Genomic DNA, 25,523 nt, shown 5'->3' on the forward strand with positions numbered 1-25,523 from the left:
GGGACGGGTTTTAGGCCCTTTTCCGGCCCCTCCGGTGCCTAATTTGCGGGTTTCCCCCCTGGGTGTGGTACCAAAAAAGGCTGCTGGTGAATTCCGTTTAATTCACCACTTGTCTTACCCCAGGGGTGGGTCGGTAAATGACGCGATACCTGAGCACTTGTGCTCAGTGCGTTACACATCATTTGACCAAGCCGTTAAGGTGGTCAGGCGTTGTGGCCGGGGAGCTGAGATGGCGAAATGCGACATCAAGTCTGCATTCCGTCTTCTCCCAGTGCATCCAGAGGACTTTGAGCTCCTCGGGTTTGCCTTTGAGGGTCAATACTATATGGACAGGGCCCTCCCTATGGGGTGCTCTATCTCCTGCGCAGTATTTGAGCGCTTTAGCACCTTTCTGGAGTGGGCATTGCGTCATAGGCAGCGTTGCCGTGACTCCGCCCACTATTTGGATGATTTTATCTTGGTTGGGCCCCGGGGGACGGGTCAGTGTGCACGCCTGTTGGCTGACTTCGTCAGCCTAACTGAGGAGCTAGGCGTTCCACTGGCACATGAGAAAACAGAGGGCCCATCAACTGTCCTGACCTTCTTAGGCATCGAGTTGGATACTGTCCAACAGACTTCTAGGCTTCCACCTGAGAAGCTCTTAGACCTGAAGGCTCGCTTGCGCAGCATGCTGGGGAAGCGTAAAGTTTCCCTGTTAGAGCTCCAGCAAGTAGTGGGCCACCTCAACTTTGCCTGTAAGGCGGTGGCCCCCGGTAGAGCCTTTTTGCGGCGCCTCTGTGACGCCATGGGGACCCTCCGGCTCCCTCATCACAAGGTACGCCTGTCTGGGGGCATGCAGGAGGACCTAGGTGTCTGGGTGCAGTTTTTGCAGGGTTTCAATGGGGTCTCCTTTTGGAGACAGGAGCTCCTTTTAGAAGGGGAGCTACAAGTGTCTTCGGACGCTTCTGGGTCTATAGGTTTGGGGATTTATTTTAGGCGGCACTGGTGTGCCGCAACTTGGCCCGGTGATTGGGTGGCAGACGGGCGGTGTAGGGATCTAACCTACCTGGAGTTCTTCCCAATCTTGGTGGCGGTTTATCTTTGGGGGGAGGAGCTTGCCAACCACTCCGTGCACTTCTGGTGCGATAATATGGCTGTGGTGCAAGTGGTGAACTCCCTTTCATCTAAATCGCCCAGGGTCATGACGTTGGTCCGCGCCTTTACCTTGAGGTGCTTGCACCTTAACATATTGTTTTCAGCCAGGCACATACCTGGTGTAAACAATGAGGTGGCAGACGCCTTGTCTCGTCTGCAGATGGACCGGTTTCGACAGCTTGCCCCCGAGGCCGATTTGGTGCCAGCTCTGGTGCCGCAGGAGCTGTGGACGATTGGCAGGTGGAAGCCTCCAGGGCCATCCAGTTAGCCATTGCCCCCAGCACCGGGAGGGCGTACGACAGGGCGGTACGGAACTTTGATGCCTTTAGGCAGGTGGCAGGCCTCCGGCGGGTCTGGCCCCTTCCAGCTGAGCATTTGGCACAATTTTGCGTGACTCAAAGAGGTAAGGGGCACAGTGTCAAATATATTCGCAGCCAGGTTGCGGCCCTAGCTTTTGCTGCGAAGGCCAGAGGGTTTTCGGACACCACTGGCGACTTCCGCATTCGGAAGATGCTGGAAGGTTGGGCGAGGGAGTCGGCCACGCCCAGGGATGATAGACAACCCATCTCGCCTGACATCCTTTTAGGGCTACAGGCAGTATGGCCGCAAGTCTGCAGCTCTCCTTTTGAGGAGCGGCTGTTTCATGCTGCCTCCTTACTTGCGTTCTTTGGCGCTCTTCGGGTAAGTGAGCTGGTCCAGCAGTCCCTGCGGGACAACTCTGGCCGTGCCCTTATGGCAGCGGATGTTAAAATTGTGAATGACCAGGTGATCCTTCGGATCAGACGGTCCAAGACAGACCAGCAACAAAAAGGGGTGGACCTGGCCCTTGGCCGGTGTTCCATTGCTGAATTGTGTCCCATAGCAGCCTTGCGGGGCTATTTGAAGGTTCGGGGTGATCAGTCCGGGGTTCTTTTCTGCCACAGTGATGGCGCCCCGTTGACTAGGTACCAATTTTGGGCAGTCACGGGTAGGGCTCTTCGTAAGTTAGGTCTGGATGGGGTCAAATTTGGGACCCATTCCTTCCGCATTGGGGCGGCATCCACTGCCGCTGCCATGGGTTTCTCGGGGGCTGACATCCAGAAGGTAGGCCGTTGGCGGTCAGGAGCTTACGCATCATATGTCAGGCCGCTTGGTCGCGGTAAATCATGCTGATTCGCTTTTTTGCAGGTGCTGTGGGTCGTCAGGAGAGGGTACGGATCCTCATCTGTGGCCACAGCATGATCTTCTGGGCGGCGCACCAAGCGAGAAGATCCTGGATCGGGTCCCAACTTGGACTCAGCCGGTGGGCTACCATCGAGTGGCAGGGCAGAAGAGGCCTACGCTGGGCGGGGCTGCTGCCACTCTTGTTTGAGGGGAGGTCCGCCCCTCCTCCTCATATTCTGGTAGTTCATCTTGGTGGGAATGATCTGGGGCTCATGAAAGGGGTAGCCCTCTCTTGGCAGGCGCGGGACGACTTCCTGGAAATCAGGAGGAGATGGCCCGGCGTCCTGATTTTCTGGTCAGCCATGCTTCCGCGTCGTGTGTGGCGGGAAGCATTGGACCACAGAGCAATTGAGAGGGCTAGGCGGATGGCCAACAGAGCCCTGTTTAAGATACTGACTGGTGGGTTGGGGATTTATTTGCCCCATCCGCAGATTCGGGCCGAGTCTGTTTCCTTCTACAGAGGGGATGGCGTGCACCTCTCTTACAGGGGTAACAGCATTTTCTTGGACGACCTACGGCAGGGGCTCAGGTTGGCTTTATGCCATTTGTGGGGCGCTGAGGCCTAAGCAGAGGCTTGGCCTCTGCGGTGGCAGGATTTAGCTAGGGATATATTTGTGGCGGGCCGGTGAGCACCCTTGGCACCTCCCCATTGGTGGGGAACTGGGGTCTTTCAGGAGCAGCAGGCTGCCGTACGGCCCAGCTGCGAGGTCAGACGCCCTGGGTGGGGAACCCCTGGATAAGCCGGTCTCACTCCGCTGCCCTTCGGCCGGTTGGGGGAGCTTGCCAGGGGTGAACCACTCCGCCTGGCCAAGCCGGGTCGCAGCCATTTGACGAATGGATCGCACCCGGGGCAGCGGGTGCTCGCCCAGACAGGTCAGGGCGGGGTCCCAGTGAATGACCCCAGGGCCTGACCTGTACCGCTAGTTAGGCCCCTTGCCGTAATTGTTGTTTGCTGTTTCAATTAATAAAGTGGCCCATTTTACCCAAACCTTTGTGTCTGACTCTCATTCCAACTAGGGGGGCAATACTGCCATCCCAGCCAGGGGCTTTAGCCCCTTAGGCTGGTGGCAGCCATTTGCCTCCCTGGCTGGAGGGAGGCAGAGACTCTGACCAGCCCTGCTTATGGGGCTTTACTGAGGGGGGCGGAGCTTATGGGCAGTAGGCGGCCGCTCCGCCCTCCTACAGTTCAGTCTCGCCTCGTGCTCGGCCCACCCTCCTCACCCTACTTCAGTGCGGGACTAGCCGGTCGCTAGTTTATGGGACCAGGTAGGAATTTTTGTCTCCCTGCCCTGATTGGCCTTGGGTCGGGAGTTTTTTCGCCTACCTCGCACTGGGTAAGGGGTGTAGTTTGGTAATGTAGGGGTGGACCTTATTTGCTGCCATGGGTGCAGGATTTAGCTAGGGATATATTTGTGGCGGGCCGGTGAGCACCCTTGGCACCTCCCCATTGGTGGGGAACTGGGGTCTTTCAGGAGCAGCAGGCTGCCGTACGGCCCAGCTGCGAGGTCAGACGCCCTGGGTGGGGAACCCCTGGATAAGCCGGTCTCACTCCGCTGCCGTTCGGCCGGTTGGGGGAGCTTGCCAGGGGTGAACCACTCCGCCTGGCCAAGCCGGGTCGCAGCCATTTGACGAATGGATCGCACCCGGGGCAGCGGGTGCTCGCCCAGACAGGTCAGGGCGGGGTCCCAGTGAATGACCCCAGGGCCTGACCTGTACCGCTAGTTAGGCCCCTTGCCGTAATTGTTGTTTGCTGTTTCAATTAATAAAGTGGCCCATTTTACCCAAACCTTTGTGTCTGACTCTCATTCCAACTAGGGGGGCAAAACCTGCTCAGTGGGTTTGAAGGAGAGAAGGATATAGGGAATGGAGACTGCTAGGAGGAGGAAAAGAGGAAACAGTGTGGGGAAAGTGATAAAGGGAAAAGTGAAGTACCCCTTACATGTCCTTGAAAGTTCTCTGCTATGCAACTGGGCATGGCTCAACCAGCACCCACCTAACTGCACCGTAGAGGAAAAGCTGCTTGAGCAGAAGGGGGGAAAGATGAAGACAGGGCAGACAAAAGTGGATGGAAAGGAGAAAAGGAAGCAAGAAAAGGGAGAGAGGCTATGGGGGAACCAAGAAGAAAAAGAGGATATAGTGGGGGAGATGAAAATGAGATTCCCCTTGCAAATCCTTTTGGTTCCCCCACTTGTAATTGCTAATAGAGACTTTAATTGGCTCTTAACATGTAGTATCATACTGTAATCCTTTACTAATGTTGGTTGATTTTTCTTATGCTTCACATTGCTTCTTCCTTGATCAATTGAGTTGATCTTACTTCATTAAATTTTGTTTCTCTGTACTCTGTGAGTTCTAGAACTTCTGATGTCTTTTACCGTCCATTATGTGTAACAAGCAAAACCATTTCAGTCCCTTAAAACAGGGAATTACCTCTGAAAGCTTTGTGATGGAATTCACACCAAGCCTCTCTCTCTCCTTGCACAATGTTTCACAAGATTATGAAACATGATCCTACACTGCAATTTTATTCCTCTTCTTTTTATCCACCCATAAAGTGGATTCTAGTGGAACTGGAATATTGTTCTACTTTATATCGGCCCATTTCATATCAATCCAAGACAAACTAAGTATTAAGACATGCTAATTATGATTCCTCTTAGGTTGAAATTAAATTTGCTACTGCAACAACCCCTTTTCAAAAGGTAGTTCAGGGTTTATGCCCATCCTGTATGAGATTATTAACTAATTTCTTCCATCCAAGCAAGGTGGTTCGAGGAATATGAATATGAGATACAGTTAAATGACGAGGTGGGGGGTAGGATTTTTACCTTAGTTACTGACATTCTTCCCAACTAGGATAATTGCATTGTTCTCCAATTTTTGTTCATTGTTGGCACATTATTATTTTAATACATCTTATTCAAGTCTTTCTTTAGATTCCTAAATGTTTTGTTTCTGCCTTCATTCTCAAACTGACTTGTTTTATCAATTCCTGATTATAGTTGTTATCCATATTCTTATCGGTTCATATTAGTATTATTTCCAAGTACTATGTCATACCCTTAAACTGCTTCTGGCAGCTTAAGAAAAACCATTTTACTATTTTAATATTTGTTGGCAGCTAATCATATATCCTGGATAGCTTCATTTCTTTTTGTTATTTTTTTATCTGACCTAATTTCATGGCTAGTAGTTCATTCTTTAAAATGGTAAAAGTGGAGATGTGATAGTATTGATAAGTAATGCATCTCCAAAGAAATTTATTTTGATAAATTCTCTAACTTTTGGTTCATTATACCCAAATGTATATATGAATGGGTCATTTTGACATATTTTAATGACACATTCTTCACCAGTGGTCCTTTTTTTCAGTTGACATTCTGTGGATATGATTTCATATCATTTTTCCTTTTCAACTGAAATCTTGTAAATTAGGAACAGTCATATAAAATTAACTACGTGGTGCAACTTTACTTATGTAAGGACATTTCTGGACCTCCGAGTTGTATGGGAGGTCCTTATTGAACTAATTTTGGAACATGACCAAGGCCATTTCTACACATCCTAAAAAGAGTGCCTCACTCATCTAACTGGTGGCGCCTTAGCCACCTAATGCTGGCACCCAACCCCTTCTATCACAATGTCCTCTTTTTAAAGAGGTACATTGATGATTTGTACTTTATATATAAAGACCATGAATCAGTGGAATTAATGGGGAATTGGTTAAATTCCATCAATCCAAATATACAGTATACTTGGCAGTTCAGCAGAAAGTGTTAATTTCCTTGACGTGGTCATATACAGAAATAGTCAGAATGCTATAAGCATTAGACTGTTCTGTAAAAAACCAGACAAATTCATACTTGCAGTTTAACTTGCATCACTTACCACCACACCTCAGATGTAACTTACCTTATGGCCATATCCTGCAGTTATCTAGCAATGCGACTAGAAAACAAGATTATGTAAATGAAAGAGACAGATTAAGAAGGAATTTATATAACGAAGGATACACCCGGGAGGTATTGGAATCTGCAGCGTTGAGAGGATCAAGAGTACCCAGGGATGATTTGTTTAGGACTAAGGAATGTCAAGTGGACACAAATCTATGTTCGTCCACTGAATACACACCCCTAGCCAGGGATATCACCAAAATTATTAAGAGGCACTGGCATTGTGTGGACAAGATTCCCAGGTGTGATGCAGTACCTTGCATCAGGTTTAAATGCACCAAGAACCTCAAAGACACCCTGGTGCATTCAGATTTTAAGTCCAGGGCAGAGAGTAGGGGGAACTCTGTGGGGCATTTTAGATGTGGCAGGTGCAGTGTCTTGTGATCTTGTGGCAACTGGCAAAGAGTTTAGAGGGAGCACCACTGGACAGATTATTCCCCTGTGGGACTTTTCAACCTGTAGGACCGCAGAGGTTGTATGTGTGATTGAATGTACATGCCCACTTCTGTACATCGAGAGCACATGTAGACCAGTCAGAGTAAGGATACAAGAACACATCTCACATATTAGAACTAAAACATTATAGACACCCCTAGTTCAACACTTTTTGGATTGCCAAAAGGAACCAAGAGAGTTCAGGGTCTCTGTGCTGCAAGTGTGGAAGACTGATAGACCAAATAATGTACAGAGGGATCTACTGAGAAGGGAGTCATTTTGGATCTTTGATTTGGATACAGTGAGTCCTAAGGGATTGAATCAAATGATAGATTTTTCCTGTTATTTATGAATTGCTATGTTGGATGAGCTCTTCTTCTGTCGGGGTTCTATACACCTTTAAATTTACTGCACTGCAGGCTAGTTAATTAAGAATAACATTTATGTATATAGACACCCTGACTGTGTATCTGGGAACTTATTAAGGAATTTACTGGGAAAGTGAGACAATATATGACAACAAAGTTGTAAGTATTATTGATAAATATTGATTTGTTAAAGTTCATGTAGGAGGAAATCAAGTTGGTAATTTTCATGCTTGTGTAACTCAGGGAGGCAACTACTGGTTCTGTATGCTCTTGAAAAAGATCATCTCGAAATAGGAAAATAGCTAGCAACCTGTTCAGCATATGTGGACTTTGAACTTCATGTGAAAGACTTGGCTAACAGTCACAGGAGGTTCTTCTCTGGTGGAGTGTCCGCTGTGCCGGTTCCTCCCTGGAACGCAGGTCCGTACCTGGAAAAGAAAAAGCTTCACAACTAAGGGAATAATACATAAGCAATATTAAAGACAAGACTTACCTAAGGATCCTTGAGTCTCCTGTTCTAAGTACATGTAGCCAAATTTGGTAAGCATGGTAAAAGCGGGGAATAGAGAAGTATCCCCTGGTAAACATGATCGTGTAGTAGAACTGTGCTTATATATTGTTGGATATGAACTATATGTATGTAGATTTTCTATTTATTGTATATTTATTACTGTATTTATTGACAGTTCAGTGCCATGCACTTTACTTGTATCCTGTATTAAAATTCTGTTTTAAAATCCTGTATCCAGTGAAAATTATAGTCAACATTTGCATGGTGCACTTTAATTGTCTAATGTCTAATTTTGGAACATGACAAAGGCCGTTCCACACATCCTAAAAAGAACACCTCGCTCACCTAATGCTGGCGGTTTTTGTGTGGGATTTCTGATGTCTCTGTTTCCAAAACAAATGCAGGCAGTTTTTGCAGTGCTGTGAAAAAGGAAGCAAAATTGCCTGTATCCATTCTGGAAATGGAGACATCAGAAATCCTGTGCAAAAGCTGCCAACGTTTGGTGAGTGGGGCGCTCTTTTTAGGATCTGTGGAAATGGCTAGAGTTCGATATGAAACTTAAGAGTCACTTCCTAGAAACTCATTGTACTCCACAGTAAACCATGGGGCTGGCTTCTGCCCCAAGGGTGGAAGAGGTCAACAAGGAGCAATCTTGTCTATAGTTTTGAGGAGCTTCACATTCCATTCTCCCATCATAACCTCAGCAGAACATGTTTTTGGAATCCTAAAATCCCCCGAGCACTCAGGAATCCAGTGGAATCTATGAACCTTCGTGGGTGGGTCATCTTAGCTGCCTCCCTTTTGTGGGGTGTTGGCCCTATATTCACCCTTGTTGTGAATAGATAGTGGTCAGACCATGGTTCAGGCCAAATTGTTAGTCCCAAGATAAGAACTCTTCACAAAAGCTTAGTGCAAAATATTAAGTCGAAAGTGTAACCTCTTTCTTGTATTGGGCTTTGTCTGGAGGTTGGAGGCACCCCCCTCCCCCTAGACTTATCTCTGCCACCAATGCCACTGGGAAAGGAGGAGGTGAGCCCCACAGCCAGAAGGAGCCTCGACGTGATGAGCCAAGCAGCAATGGCTGCAACAGCGACAGAGGGCCCCAGGACACCGGCAGCAGCTGCACCAGCCACCACTAAGACTGTGTGGTTGGGGCAAAGTCCAGCTACAGCAGCAGCAGCTGTGCCAGCTGCTGATGAGCTGGTAGGGCCAGGACAAGGCCCGGCTGCAGCTGTAGCAGGAGGGCTGGGTTCTGGAGCCACAGAACAAACACCAGCTGTGATAGCACCAGCAGAAGGAGGCTCATCCTGATCTCAGCCAGTGCTTCACGTGCTGGAGGCCTCAGGAGAGAGGGAGATAGAGCTGAAGCCGCAGGCAGGCGAAGGAGTGGCACCCAGGCCCCACTCAGCCAGAAACGCCATAGGAAGGATGCCGGAAATGTCAGGGAGGATAGGAAGCACCCGCAGTGTCAGTCGAGGCCCAGCCAGCCCCACACTGAGGAGCCTGTCCTATTGGTGAGAGGGAGAGGAGAAGGGTAGGGAGGTCCCATTCCCAGCCTACAGGTTGGCTCCAGTAGGTGTCAGGGCAGTAGGGGAGGAATGCATGGGTTGGAACCTGGGGGAAGGGTGGGCCATGGAACAGGGAGGTTCCTATAAAGGGAAACCCCAGAGGCCAGTCGGGGAGGAAGTTGGCTGAGGAGTAGCCATTGCAGAGAGAGAGCGAGAGAGAAGGAAAGGGAAGTACACAGCCAGGAGGAAGAGAGGGAGACACGGTGCTGTAACCCCCTTTTCCCCCCATTCTGAGACCAGCCAAGGGAGTCACCTGCCTTAGGTGCCATCCTGGAGGGCACCTCACCCCCAGGTTCTGATGACCCTGGCACAGGAGCTGACAGGCCCATCAAGATTTGAGAGAGTATGGGATCAACTTATCATAGATAAAATAACAGATAATTTAACCAGCAAAGTACACAAATCCAACTTCTATGAAAAATGGTGGCATTTTTTAGATTACATTGTATTTACTGTTTATGTGATAATGTTTGAAGTTGTTTACTGTTATGTTGATTTATAAAATTTAATTAAAAAAAAAAGATTTGAGAGAGGCTCAAGGCAGCCAAAAAGGCTGTAATAATCTTGGGCTGGCCTTGGCAAGGAGCACTCAGCATGAATGTTGAAGTCCCCTAGAATAAAGAGTCTGGGTGTCTTCAGAAAGAGAGGGTGCCTACTGGGCAGCTAGGTGACCAGTAAGCAAGCAGAATATCTAATCTATCCTTAGTTCAAAATGTAGGGAGGACAGTCAATGCTAGCTGTGGTTTGTACTGGGAGTCTACAGAAGTTGAAGGACTCATGGAGGATAATAGCAACCCCTCCTCCATGGCCACCTGCGTGCCCATTTTATAGAGGCCTCTGCAGCCTTACACAGTGTTTGGGATGCCATTTTGGGGGTGCTGTGTTCCTATTGGGCTTTGAAGTTCTAAACGCAGTCATTTTAGAGTACATTACTTTACTTTACTGTATGTTTCCATCATGCCACCCAGAAAAGGGTAGTAGCCATGCTAAGGGCAAGCAGCCAGCGAATAGGCCTCCTGCAAAACGGCCCTGCAGACTCTGCCTGTGAGGATGATGAAGCAGCCAAGGAGAGGAGGGAAATACTGCTATCAGTGTGTCTCAGTCAGGAGGGTTGAAGCAGGGTTAGGCCCAGCCCCTGCAGGCCTCCAGTCTATCTAGGCTCCCTCGCTGTTTTCACTTTATTTGGAGAGGGTACTTACTGCAGTGAAGGCCTGGTTGAAGCTCGGGTGGAGGGGGCTTGCAGTCATCTGAAGGGTGGTTTGCTGCACACTTATTTCTACTGGCTCTGTGCAGAAAAAATGTCATATATGAAACAGCCCCTAAGATTAAAATAATTCCTTCTGTGAAGCATAGTGTTTATGTCATAACAATATATCTTTCCTTCCATTCTCCATCAGAATTACTACTAGAACAGCTGAAAAAATTGTTGTGTATTATGGGACTGATGGCTTTAATAAAATAAAATTCTGAACTGACATTTTATGAAAACCATTTCAGTGCAGCAGTTTAGCCCTTACTAAATTATGTTGTAACATTGTAGAATTCTGGCCTTATCACATCCCATGTACTTTGGTAAAGTGCTTTTTAGGCAACAGATGTTTGTATGTCAAGTGAGTTGTAACTGAGAAGATTCAAAATCTTGCACTAAAATAGATTGATATAATTATGTCTATACTGTTGATATGCCTGAGGGCAGCTTGACATGATACAGTACAGCGGGAGGATAATTATCAGTACATGTTTTGTGACTAAAACTGAGTGCCATAATATGATGATAAAAAATGAAAAATGTCATTTTAGTGAAATTAAACAAAACTACTCTAGTTTTCTGGTATTATTGTGGCTCCTTTATGGATCTGCCTGCCTGAGGACACCAGGAAAGCCCCACCACATTTCTCATTCTGCAGAATGTGGGAAACAGAAATGTTCAGTAAGGCATTTTTGTGAAGGGATTAGAACTGTAGTATAATGAAGCAGTTTAGGAAGACACTTTTACTAGTGACACCTCCATCTCTCATTTTTCCCTGCCAAAATACTCCGGAGATGGTTAAAAAGGTGGTCACCTAGATTGTGTGCCGCTGTGTTTACATATATGGTTTTAAATTGTATATACTATGAAATATGATTTTAAACTTGGTTGTAATCTGCCCTGAGCCTGCTGATGTGGGGAGGGCGGAATATAAATTGAATATAAATAAATAAAAAAGGGAATAGGATTGTAGTGGATTGCAGTGTACATTGTATTATCACCTTTTTTTTTACTGCATTGTCTTCTGTTTTGGTTTGCCTAAAACAGTGTTTACATGATTTTCTAATTCTGTAATTCTTGTCCTATTGCATTGTTTATTAGATATCTAATGCTATCTGAATTATTTTTTTATATTTTGTAATTCGCCTTGAGTCTCAGCGTAAAAGATGGATAATCAATGTACATAAATAAATTTGGGGTTTTTTGAAGGCTTTTATAATTCAGTCTTTTATAACTTTAGGTGAGTAGCCATGTTGGTCTATAGTAGAGATGGGCACGAACAGCCAAATCTGCTGTTTGTGAACAAGCTGTTCGTGAGGCCCCATTCTAAATGAACAGGTGGTTGTTGCAAGCCTCGTTCGTTGCTGTTCATCAAGCCAGACAGTCTGGCACCTGCAATCAATTCTCATGGCAACTCAGGCAGGGATTGTCTGAACTCCTGATGTTGCCCTGGAAACTCCAATCTAAGCCCGATTTAGCTTGATTGGCAGGTCTTCCTTCCAAGTGTGGACTGGAGCTCCAAATTTGTTACCAGAGGAAAAGACCAGGGGGGCTCCCAGCTCTGGCTTTCAGGAAGAGACAGCTGCTGCCAGAGAGACAGGGTAAGTGCATTGGAGCTTGAATTTTCTTTGTGTGGTGGGAGAGGGATCTACCTCTTCAGGTTCCAGGGCTGCTGCCAGGCTCTGGGGCCAAGCTATTATTCATTATTGGTACCTTTCCTGCTGCCTGCTCAGGTAGAGTTTCTGGGAGTGGTGCAGTAGGGATCTTGATGGCTGAAGGAGAGCCTACTGGCCCCCATGAACGAACAACAAACATGTTCGTGACAGGATCATGCTTGTCAGTGTTCATTGTTTGTTGATCATGGGTGGCAACAAACAACGAACACCATGTTCGTTTTTTTTCTGTTCGTGCCCATATCTAGTCTATAGTGGATGACCGAGGTTTGAATCCGGTAGCACTTTTAAAGACCAACAAAAGAGTTTCAGCACTAGGAGTGCAATAGCAACCAAATGGAAAGACCAATCTACACCTACTACAGAACTTTGGTTTACAAAAATCTGGAACCATTTGATAATGGAAAAAATAACTGACAATCTACATCAGACGGAATATCAATCTTCGGGATCAAACTTCTGGGAAAAATGGATCCCATTTTACGAATTCATAGAAGCAAGAGATCTGCAACCTCCCTCTTCACACCACTCATTGTTAGTGTATTAAAGTTGAAGCACTGTGTTAATATTTGTAAATGCAATGTATTATTGTCGAAGGCTTTCACAGCCGGAGAACGATGGTTGTTGTGGGTTTTCCGGGCTGTATTGCCGTGGTCTTGGCATTGTAGTTCCTGACGTTTCGCCAGCAGCTGTGGCTGGCATCTTCAGAGGTGTAGCACCAAAAGACAGAGATCTCTCAGTGTCACAGTGTGGAAAAGATGTAGGTCATTTGTATCTACTCAGGAGGGGTGGGGTTGAGCTGAGTCATCCTGTAAGAGTTTCCCAGGGTGTGGAATGCTAATGGCGGGAGGCTTCACTGTATCCTGAGGAGGTTCTTTTGCATATGGATTGGTACTTGATGTGCTAATCTTCTCTGCAGGGCTATTGTTGGGGATAGAATGTTTTGTTAGCCTGGTGTTTTTCAGAACTGGAAACCATGCTCTGTTCATTCTTAAGGTTTCTTCTTTCCTGTTGAAGTTTTGCTTATGCTTGTGAATTTCAATGGCTTCCCTGTGCAGTCTGACAAAGTAGTTGGAAGTGTTGTCCAGTATTTTGGTGTCCTGGAATAAGATACTGTGCCCTGTTTGAGTTAGGCTATGTTCAGCCACTGCTGATTTTTCAGGTTGTCCAAGTCTGCAGTGTCTTTCATGTTCTTTTATTCTTGTTTGGATGCTACGCTTTGTGGTCCCGATGTAAACTTGTCCACAGCTGCAGGGTATACGGTATACTCCTGCAGAGGTGAGGGGGTCTCTACTGTCTTTTGCTGATCGTAGCATCTGTTGTATTTTTCGGGTGGGTCTGAATACTGCTTGAAGGTTATGCTTTTTCATAAGCTTTCCCATCTGATCAGTAATTCCTTTGATATATGGCAAAAACCTTGGAGCCATGAGGAGGAAGAATTGATGGGGTTTTTGAATCATCTCAACAACATCCACCTGAACATACAATTCACAATGGAGAAAGAAATCGAGGGAAAACTCCCATTCCTGGATACCTTGGTCATCCGCAAAGCAAACTTTCAGTTAGGTCACAAGGTCTACAGGAAACCAACTCACACTGATCGGTACTTACACAAAAACTCCAATCACCACCCCCGACAGAAAAGAGGCATAATGAAAACATTAGTGGATCGTGCAAGACGGATATGTGAGCCACACTTTCTCAGTGAGGAAATTAATCATCTAAACCACGCACTTCAGGCAAATGGCTACTCCAGAAATGAAATCCGAAGAGCAATCAAACCCAGGAGGAATCAAACAACCAAGGAAAAACAGTCTCCTACAGGAAAAGTGTTTTTGCCATATATCAAAGGAATTACTGATCAGATGGGAAAGCTTATGAAAAAGCATAACCTTCAAGCAGTATTCAGACCCACCCGAAAAATACAACAGATGCTACGATCAGCAAAAGACAGTAGAGACCCCCTCACCTCTGCAGGAGTATACCGTATACCCTGCAGCTGTGGACAAGTTTACATCGGGACCACAAAGCGTAGCATCCAAACAAGAATAAAAGAACATGAAAGACACTGCAGACTTGGACAACCTGAAAAATCAGCAGTGGCTGAACATAGCCTAACTCAAACAGGGCACAGTATCTTATTCCAGGACACCAAAATACTGGACAACACTTCCAACTACTTTGTCAGACTGCACAGGGAAGCCATTGAAATTCACAAGCATAAGCAAAACTTCAACAGGAAAGAAGAAACCTTAAGAATGAACAGAGCATGGTTTCCAGTTCTGAAAAACACCAGGCTAACAAAACATTCTATCCCCGACAATAGCCCTGCAGAGAAGATTAGCACATCAAGTACCAATCCATATGCAAAAGAACCTCCTCAGGATACAGTGAAGCCTCCCGCCATTAGCATTCCACACCCTGGGAAACTCTTACAGGATGACTCAGCTCAACCCCACCCCTCCTGAGTAGATACAAATGACCTACATCTTTTCCACACTGTGACACTGAGAGATTTCTGTCTTTTGGTGCTACACCTCTGAAGATGCCAGCCACAGCTGCTGGCGAAACGTCAGGAACTACAATGCCAAGACCACGGCAATACAGCCCGGAAAACCCACAACAACCATCGCAATGTATTATATTGGTTTGTTGTTTGATTAATGTTCCAGTTCTAAAATTGAATAAAAATATTTTTTTAAAAAAAAAGTTTTAGCAGCTTCTCTAATCTGAAGCAGGCAGTTCTTTCAAAGAGTAGAGTGGTTAGATACTAGACATGATGTACAAAATCATGTATAGAAAAATTTTATAGGAAGGAACAGCCTCTTATTCTACAGCAGACTTGCAAATAAATTTGCAAAAGTTACTAGCTCACCTATTTAGCCATTCCTATGTATAGAGTGTGTAGGTGGCCACATTGCCCCCACAAATAATCCAATACCTAATCAAGTAATATATTTTATTAGGATCAACCGAAACATGTGCAAGCTTTCAAGTTCTGGAGAACTCCTCAGGCTGAATGTTAAAAAGATAGTGGAAGGGGTGAGGACAAAGTTGCATTCCAGTCTGTGCATTGCAACTTTATTGAATTAGATGGTTCCAGTTGCAGAAGAACTTTTTTGGAAGGGAGGTAAAAATGGCAGTCTCCATTTGAATGTATAAAAGCTAAAAGTTCATCAAATGCCTCTCCACCTCTGAACTGGTCCCTGAGAAGTAGGCTTTCCAGTTGCCCACTGGTGGCAGGCAACAGATTTTCCCCATTGCCTGCCGATCGCTGGCATTCAACAGAAGATGACAAGCCCCCCAGAGATTGCCCGCCACCAGCAGGCAACCCAGGAAAGTATGCACCAGGCATACTCCCAGCAGCATGCGATGACATCACTTCCCAAAGTGATGTCATTGCACCAGCTGCGAGTATGCTCCTGTGTTCTCTGGGGCCAATTTTTGCCCCCAGTGAGCTGAATTGACCCTGCACAAAGCACAGAAGCACACCCATGGCCACCTTGATTATGTCACTTCCTGGAAGTGATGTCAGTGTTCCTCACCAGGAGCACGTGTGCAAGGAGACTATTGCAGGTAAGTCCTGGGTCCCGCCTCCCAGGACTTGGGAACCCTACTTAAAGGCCAAGAACATTCTTTATATTAGACCCTATGTTAATAGAACAGGACATTAATTTAGATGGAGTGTTAAAAAAGACCAGTTCTCTTCCAGTTTATAAACGCTTGCAAGATTGTCTGTTCACAAGAATACACCAAAATTATTGAGAAGCGGGGTAACTTCTATTTGGGGTATATGTAATAATTGAGCTGAAAGTGCTATAAAACACGTGATATTTCCCTTTAGTATCTTCTCTAAATCTCACCTGCTCTGTAGCTCACAGCTCATCTGACCTGTAGTATCTGCGTTGAAAACATATTTTGAGTTTTATACACATTGCCTGTTTCATTTTTAAAATCGAAAGATCAAGACTGAAGTGTTAGGCATCTTACTATCAGGTTAGAAGTTATATGTTTGTTTAATGATTAATGTAAATGTCAGTAAATATGCATACAAATTAAATATTTTCTAAAACCTCTCTTAATGCGTGGCCCATAAATATTAAATTTAATAGAATTACATCCCTATAAATCCTTTTTAAAGAATCTAGTGGATAGGCTTAAAAATGATTGTATGATGCTGTTAAATTCTTGTGTGTTGCAAAAACTATTCTTGAAATAAGGTTTCAGCACTTCTGAGAAACATTGAGAAGATTCATTTTATTTCAAAGGTGTAATAGAGCACCATACTGAATTCTTTGTATTCTAGAATTCTGCTATTTGTATATTTAGATTATAGCTATTATCCTATTGTACCTCTGATAACTAAAAAAGCTAATCTTTTTCAAATGGAAATTGGAATCATAGCAATCACAATTATATCCTAATGTATTCCATAGCTGAATGGATTAGTCATTTGTTAGCTTTAACAATTTCTAGAAAAATTTAGTAATGTTTCGCAATGTTCTGTAAGTTATAAATTGTTAATAATAAAAATTTAAAATTAAAAAACAACTTCTAGAAGGAATTTTGGCTGATGTTTAACATGAACCTAAACTGTTGGGCAGATGGAAGGGTATTTTCTGGCTAGCTCTACTGGCCAGGATATCTCCACTTCATCCTGAGTGTATTTGGCCAGGACACATTTCACAGCTTCTGATCAGAAAGGCCCATAGGATGCTATGCAGGAGCATATTAGTAGAAGAGGTAGCAGAGAATATATTGTATTTCTGTTTCCTTTCTAAACTCTTGCGAGTTTTATAATGTTAATCATGTTCAGTTTGCCACAGTGACAATAGCTATAAAAGCAAGTATAAACTCAGCAGTTTGGAAGGTCACATATTTAAAATCTTTCCTTCTCTTGAAGTACATAGGAAGTTCAAGAAAATAACACCCACATTGATAACCATTACGGAATTCAAGTTATGTAATGTCTCCCATGAAGAGGATTTTTAGATGAGATGTAGAAGTTAGCCCAATTTTGTTAAAGGTATATGGTGCCAAAGGATCTCTCAAGGAATGAATGTACTGAATTGAAAGTCCTATAGGCAGGGGAGGTGGGCATCCTTTAGTGGAAAAAGAAAAGAAGCTTCACAAATTATTCTTGGGTACAAAAGCTCTATATTAGTGAAGTATTAGGATCAAATAAACTTTAAGTCATTTGTTTTTAAAATCCAATATAGTTGATAGACTCAGATTTAATATACTAAAATACTAAAAACAAAATACGTTTTTTTAGTAAATTGTGTTTGTAGTACATGGGTTTAACTACATAGGTCAGTTCTCTGGGATCAATAGAAGCTACTTTAGTTTATTTATTCACATTATTTATCATCCGCCTTTCTCTCTGAGGCTGAAGGTGGAGATTACACAGTGCAAGTCAATACAATCAATGGGTGGAACATTCAATAAACAAAACAATGGGGTATGGTGGTTGTTGTGGATTTTCCGGGCTGTATAGCCGTGGTCTTGGTATTGTAGTTCCTGATGTTTCGCCAGCAGCTGTGACTGGCATCTTCAGAGGTGTAGCACCAAAAGACAGATCTCTCAGTGTCACAGTGTAGAAAAGATGTTGGCAGGTAATTTCCACACTGTGACACTGAGAGATCTCTGTCTTTTGGTGCTACACCTCTGAAGATGCCAGTCACAGCTGCTGGCAAAACGTCAGGAACTACAATACCAAGACCACGGCTATACAGCCCGGAAAATCCACAACAACCATCGTTCTCCAGCCATGAAAGCCTTCGACAATACAATAGGGTATGGATTGCAGAAATTTAAAAACAAGCAGAAATCCAATAAAGAGTTGAAACAATACTGGAAAAAATATAAGCAATTTAACATGACATATTAAACAATGCAAAAACTACCTTGTAGGAGCATGCTTGCAGCAACAGATGATTCACAGTAGCTTAGTCTATAGTCCTTTTTACCAAAGCATCTCTCTGAACCATTTTCTTACAGCACTGTCCTATTACCTGTGTAAAAATCCCTCCTGAATAATTCATTTTTACATAATTTTCAGAAAGCCAGAAGAGTGGGAGCTTTTCTGACCTCTTCAGGCAAGCTATGAAGAGTTTTGTATGTGATAGCCAAAACCTTGAACTGAGCCCAGTAATTGATGAGTAGCCAATGGAGTGACTGCATAATGGGAGTAATATGCATGCACCACCTAGCTCCTGATAATAATCAAGCTGCAGCGGCGTTCTACAGCAACTCAAGTCTCCAAGTTGACTTCAAAGAGAGACCTGTATAGAATGCATTACAATAGTCTATTCTTGACGTTACCGTGGCATGAAACCAGGTGGCCAGATCAGCTGTATCTAGGTAGTGGGCCATCTTCTAGGCTAGAGTGAGTTGGAAGAAGGCTTTTTTTGCAGCGGTATTTACTTGCTTCTCTAGCAGTAGATCCAGTATAACCACTAGGCTCTTAACCAAGTCTGCAAGGGTTAGTTGACCCATCGAAAGGCTTCTCCTCTGTATGGGTTCTTTGATGGTAAGCAAGTATTGAACTGTAACAGAAGCAATTGCCACATACAGGACATTGATATGGTTTCTCCCTTGTGTGGATTTGTTGATGGGAAGCAAGATATCCACTCTGAGTAAAGCTTCTTCCACACTCTGAGCACTGATATGGTTTAATAGTAAGTATCAAAGGGGTCCCATATTCCATAATCATAGTGAGTCTCAGGAACTATACATTGCAACAAATATATAGTTTAATATTAAACTAAGGTAAACAGAAAACAATAGTTTATAATAGGTAAACTAGCAGGTAAGTACTACTTTATGTTACTTGCCTGGAGCTGGTATCTTCCTGACCTTCTTTTCTCTTGGGTCGCTTCCACATGTCCTTAATGAGATGGCCTGCCAATGGAACTTTGGGGGGTTATCTCACTCATTACACATGTCATCGTTACCCATGCACAAGCAAGTCATAATGATCCCGCTTTTTACGTGTTTTTTGTGAAACTTGTTTTAGTTCGTTTTCATTTTTGATGCCGTTTTTTCTGCGCGATTATCTAGGATATCAATGCATGTGGACGCTTTTTTGCACTTTTGAAGTGTCCTCCCACAAATCTCCAACTCCTCCTCCTGCTGTTACTCCTCCCACACTTGTGTCTGGCTCACATGAGCAATTGTATAATCCCCCCCCCCCTTTTAAACTTTTTTTAACAGCTCTTGTGCTATTACAATATCTATGTATACAAAGGGAACCGTACTGCAGTGCTTGCTTCATTGGCTCACTCAGCAATCAGATTAACAGTCTAGGAACACCATTGGGAACGGAATGCCATTTGTGATTTTATTTCAAACTAGCAATAAGGCCTGTTTGGGAAAATACAGTGGGCCCTAGCAGCACTCCCCCTCCTCACACCTCTCCCCATGGCATCAGTCAATAAGAGGGGATTGGGGAAGAGAGCAGGGGCCTCCTCCTCCTCCAACTCCTCAGCTGCCGCTTGGCTTGTGCGCGGCCCTCCCAAGGCCTCATGGAGGTGATGGGGAGCCCTGCAGTCACTGCTGTGGGGCTTTGGGAGGGCCTCACTGCCGCACTGAGCCTTCCTGCAGCCATGCTAGGCCCTTCCGGGCCTCTGGAGGCCCAAAGGAGGCCGTTGGGAGGCAAACCATTTTGCCCCCGACTCACTTCTTATCCCTGAGTACTATGTCTCCACAGGGATAAGGAGTGAATGATGAGGAACACGGTTTGCCTTTTATATAGTAGGATATGGAATCGTGCGATTGTGCTATTCTACTGTTCGCATATTTATTAAACACTTTTGCATTTAAAACTTTGAGCGGGAAATCAACAGTAGAGAACAGTACGGCACATGCCCAGTTTCTACAGAAGCGGAAAGATGGGACAACAGTATAGCACAATCCCGCATGCGTTCAAAAGAAAAAAAGGAAAGTTGGGCAGGAATATTCCAATGTCATTTGTGATGAGGTACAGATAAAGAACGCATTTTCTGTTTTGGGACCTTTTTTTCCCGCGACAAACACCCACAAAACACGCATGAGGATGATGTGTGTGGAAGGTGAGTTCTCAAAGCAGATCGGGAAAACGTGGCTTTGGGACAGAGAAAACCTGAAAAAATTGGAAGCAACCCTGGAATTGATTCCTATTGTTATTATACTCCTATATTTCTTACTTTCCATTCTTCTCTGATATTCCTTTTGGATATTACTTTCATAACCTCTTTTCCTTGTGGAGGTATAATAGGTGCACTGTTCCCATAATACAAAAAGGGCTAGAGACGTTTTGAAAAATGAATCCTGGAAATTCAGAGCAGCTAGTAGATAATGACAATAGATCATTATATATTGGACCAATTTTTTAAAAGCCTGAAAAAGATTTTTATGGGGTGGTGGTGGCGGTAGGTGGCTGAGGAAAGAAAAGTACAGGGGAAAATACTAAATTGGTTCTCCTTTGCAACTGCAAATGCTTCTGCATATTCAGTGGAAACAAGAGCTAGATGGAGAATCATTGCTGTGTGAAAGCTTTTTTGGCTACATGCCCAGTGTGCCAAACGAAGCTAATGCAGAGTAAGGGCAATTCGCTAATAATTGTGAAATGTAAATGTTTGATGTACTTTAAAGAATGAGAAGAGAAGATGGGGGTGGCAAAGGCACAGAAAAGCAATATGAGAATATAAATGTGCAATCAAGAACATATACAGACTGTTCAAATATAAATTAACATTCACCAAACATTCAACTATGACAGTTACAACAACTTGTGTACAGCTTATGCACTGAACTGTCCAGGTGATTGAGTGTCTCTGATTAGAACCTCAAAATTATCTCTTAAAAGCAGTAAAGAAATTTTATACAACTGCTGAAAATGAAGAAAACCAAATAGATAAAATAGTTGTGGATTGAGATAGAGCAGGCAGCAATCCATAGGATTGTTACCTAGTTTTGGAATTTAGGTGCACAAAGAACAAAAGAGGTAACATTTAAAATTGATGTCCAGATTATGACAGATGAGTGGGAAGGACTCTTTGAACATATATTTAATCTTAGAGAAGTAGTTGTTGGGTTAATTGCCGTGTAATTAGATTCCTTGAACTGAATATAATGGATTTATGGTCAGCAGGGACTTGATCAGAAATAAAAGATTAATTCTGGTTTTCATGAAAATGAAGCTCCTGGGGAAGATATCGTTCCTTCTGAAATATTTTAAAGATCCTTGTGATTTTTTGAATATATTCTTCACTGCTGTGCATCGGTACTAACAAATTTTTTTACATAAATTCCTAAAAGAGGGAGGAATAGTATTATTGTAACTATCTTTAAAAGTAGGGAGGGGGAAATGGTGATCATATTAATACCATCTGATAAATGTGCTAGATGTGCCATCAGACTTTCTATATGTTTCAATCCATACTGGTTTGCAGGCTTTCATTAAAGCAGGTCTGAATGATAATAAAGTGCAATCCTGTGCAGCGTTACAACAGCCTTAGCCTACTGAAATCTATGGACTTAGACTGGAAGAACTCTACATAGGATTGCACTGTAAATCTTTGGGGATCAAGGAGGCTTTAGAAAAGAGCAAAGCATAGTATATTAAAGCTATGTGTTCAAATACTTGATAAGTAAATGCACAAAAGGCAGCTTTATGTGGCTGTCAGATCTCACTGTGTCATTCTTCAGGCACAAATGAGATTGATTATGGCTCATACCATAGAAAAGTGAAGATTATTTATTTTAATCAGAACCCTCTATTTAGAATATATATCCGTGAGACATGATAGAAGACAAGGACAAGTTTTCTGACATAATATCTAGTATTAGGGAACTGAGACAGGAATTTTATTAGCACTCTTTAATTATTTTATTATATTTTATTTTATTGTATTTAATGCTTTAATTCTTTTATTGTATAAATACTTTGGTTGCAGAACTACAAATAGTAATATACTTCCCTTTGTCAGGTCCATCACACAAAGTGTCTGTTTAGCTGTATGCTGATGACTGGTTCTCTTGTCAGTTGAACTCTTATTGAGAGCTGTGTTGGATTCAAAGAGCTGTGAGTAGAGCTCCACTTGCAGAATGGATTTTTCCATCTCCCTCTGTTTTCAGCATCTCCATGCTACACCCCATCACAGCAGAAGTGCAGGTCAAGTGACAAATCTACAGAAACCATTGACCTTGCCTTTTGCAAACTGATGTGTCCTCTACTTGAGCAAGTGCCTCTTTGGATTCAACTCCAAGAAGCTACTTGGTATAGGAAATGGCTAAACGTTTATTTCAAGTTGCTTTCATCTCAGCAGATGCCTTTCCAACTAAGGAATATTGGGTTCATCCTTCATGTCTTAAAGGGACACTCCACAGTTATGAAGTTACAAGCACACCACTTAATCCTTTGAGGTATTTCCAAAAAGGTACTTGGAACTTGTCACTTTGTTTACTTAAGATAATGAACTGCAGGTTTAAGAAAGTCAAGTTGATTGACTTAGAGACATAGAGCTGATTCAAAACTATTTACTTCATAGTTTCGTTGCGTTAAGAGATCAGATCATATAATCCCCGTTCATCAACCAGTAGGCATTTGTAGTTTATGGATAGATAAGAATTTGTGCAAATACTATGTACTATACAGTCTAATTTATAAGGAACTGAGGAGGAATTTTATAGCTGGGCATTTCATTGCCATGTTTAATGTGGATGATCTATAAAAAGAACTGTATATCTATTAGGCAAAGAAGAGAATGGTTTTATTTATAAGACATTCAGATCTTTATTCTCAGCATGAAAGCTGAGATGAAAGCAACTTGAAATAAACGTTTTAAATTGTCAGGATATCAACTTGCATTAATTTTCTGTGTTATCTTCTCTATCTGATTTGCATATGCCACACACCCCTGACATCACCTATCCTCGCTGTTTTGGACCCAATCCTAGCCATTCAGGGGCGAAATTGGGCCCAAAATGGCAAAAAGGGGCTGAAAATGGCCAAAAAGGGGCCCAAAATGGTCAGGATAGGGCTTCTGCTGAGTGGGAGAGTGATATACCGCCCGTCAGAGACCCAATCCGGGCCATTTCTGCCCCAATCCAGGCTGAAATAGGCCCAAAATGGCTGAGAGTCAGGTGGGTGGGGCCACCTGACGTGACCTCTTTGGGGAACTGCCGGAACTGCATTCCTGCATGTTCCCCCTCAAAATGAGCCCTGAGCTAGACAATAGTATTTTTTAAAGTGTGGTAAAGATTTTTGTAACAGCTGAAATGAAAGGCTTGTTAATTTTATTGTATGTAGGCAGAATTATAATATCTTCAAGATGAAGAAATAACTATAGTTAATTTGCATTTGTTAATTTGAAACACCCATTGCTTAACATTAGCAATGAGCCAAATCAACTCCAGCTAGATAGCAATACATTTTGTCAATTTAGTGCACAGTACTCTATTTGCAAAATAACTGGCTAAAATGTTGATGGAATTGTGTTTTATCTCTGTCTTCTAGAAATTAACTTTCCCCTTTCATGTTAACATTTTATATTGTATATGTTGGTAAGTATGATAACCTGAATGAAAAGATTTTGATAAAGCTTATCTGTATACATGACTTTATCCTACCACTCCTTTCAACAAAGTTTTAGTCTTCTTCCACTTTAAGGAGCCTTCCAACAACAACAATAGTGGTGGCTCTCTGCCACTATAAGAACACCCAGAATGGAGGTTCCACAGCTATAGAGAAACAACTGAGAAATCTAGCTAATTGAACTTGCTACACATGTAGTATCATCGGTCAGTCTCAAAGATCATTGTTTAAGTAGTATGCAAAGGCAATTGGTTGTACATAAAGACTTTTCTGGCCTGTTGGTGAATGGACTAGGTCCACTTGATTTCTTCAACTTTACTTAAAGGGCTTTTAGTCAAAGTATTTTTTTTCCTTTGTCCTTTTCCATCTTGTCATTACTTACATCTGCATTATACTACAACTTCTTTAAAATGTGTGAAGGATTCTGCTGTGCCAGGTCTTCCTTATCATAACTAGACATGGGCATGAACCAGAAAAAAACCCAAACCATGGGGTTTGTGGTTCATGGGGTTTCCATGAACCACGAACCATTAACTGGCACGGAACTGACCCAGTTACGAACCAGTTCATGGTTTGTGGGGTTCGTGGGGTTCCAGCAAGGAAAGGGGCATTTAATCGTTTAAAGGGCCCTTTCCTGTCACTTGCAAGGGGCAGGACCCTTTAAACTATCAGCTGGCAGGCAGAGGAATCCCCCGTGCTGCCTGCCAGCTGATAGTTTAAAGGGACCTGCTGCTTGCAAGGCAGGGCCATTTAAATGGCCCAAACCTGAGCCCCACCCCCAGCTCCCACCCTCCCAGCCCTAGCCCCAGCCCCAGCCCCTCACTCCCCCCAAGCCCCACCCCCCCACTTACCTTCACTCTGATGCTGGGGTGGTGGAGGCCTCCTTTGCTGCCCTGCAGGCCCGCGCAGCAGAGGAGAAGGCCAAAAACGCCCTTTCCACCCCTCAAATGGCAGCCACGGCTGCCATTTGAGAGGTGGAAAGGGCGTTTTTGGCCTTCTCTGCTGTGCTGCAGGCCTGCAGGGCAGAGGAGGAGGCGGAAAAGGGCCCTCCTGCCCCTCAAATGGCAGCCGCGGCAGGTTTCTCTTCCAACGGAGACTTAACAGTGCATTTTTGGGGTGTAACTATGCCTAGAATTGCACTCTTAGAACTCAACTACATATCAGCATTTGTATGTTTTCTCATTGGAACAAATAGTGGCTTCCTCATGCCATTTCAGGTTAGAAAAACAGCTCAAGGAGGAATGCTTAAAACCTGCTTCCCCCTGCACCATAGTCCCAGTCCAGATCTAGGTCCAGATGCACAAGATTTTTCAAGGGGGAAAGGGGGGGCACTGTATTCATAGAACTTTCTGCTTCCTCCACAGTTGTGCCCTTTGCGGGTGTTATTTCAGAGCAAAATGAATGTGTGTGTTCATGTACACGGGAGTGGGGCGGGGCGGCAGTGGGATGCCAGTGACAAACTCTGCCTCCAGCCTGTATGTATTCATTGACATGGATCCCACAAAGATTTCCATGGACATTGACGGAGACTTCCAGTTCCCTCCAAACTGTTCCTGGGGATCTCCTGTCCCCTCCCCAGAACAGCATTGAGGGTGCTGTGGGAGAGAGAAATATGCAAAGGTAACTCCACTCCTTGATCCTGTGGAAGTCTATGTGGGATCCATCACAGAGGAATGTGTTTTTGGAGCTCTCTCCACATGATTGGGAACTAGTGTAGATCCAGTGTTCCCAAATGCATGGAGACAGCCATACTTACATATACTGGTACATGTGTAGGCTCTATACTCTCATTTCAGTGAACATATGTAGGTCATGATCACCATGATGCTACTCCCCCCTCCCCCGCGTGTC

At 44.0% G+C, this 25,523-nt stretch overlaps 1 protein-coding gene across 1 annotated transcript in view; it reads left to right on the plus strand.

The window, feature by feature from the left end:
- The window catches only part of CAMK4 (calcium/calmodulin dependent protein kinase IV), a 184,687-nt gene that overhangs the window by 21,487 nt on the left and 137,677 nt on the right, over positions 1–25,523 (plus strand). The window lies entirely within an intron of this gene.

The sequence above is a fragment of the Eublepharis macularius genome, chromosome 8 (genome assembly GCF_028583425.1).
Source record: "Eublepharis macularius isolate TG4126 chromosome 8, MPM_Emac_v1.0, whole genome shotgun sequence".
Classification (NCBI taxonomy): domain Eukaryota; kingdom Metazoa; phylum Chordata; class Lepidosauria; order Squamata; family Eublepharidae; genus Eublepharis; species Eublepharis macularius.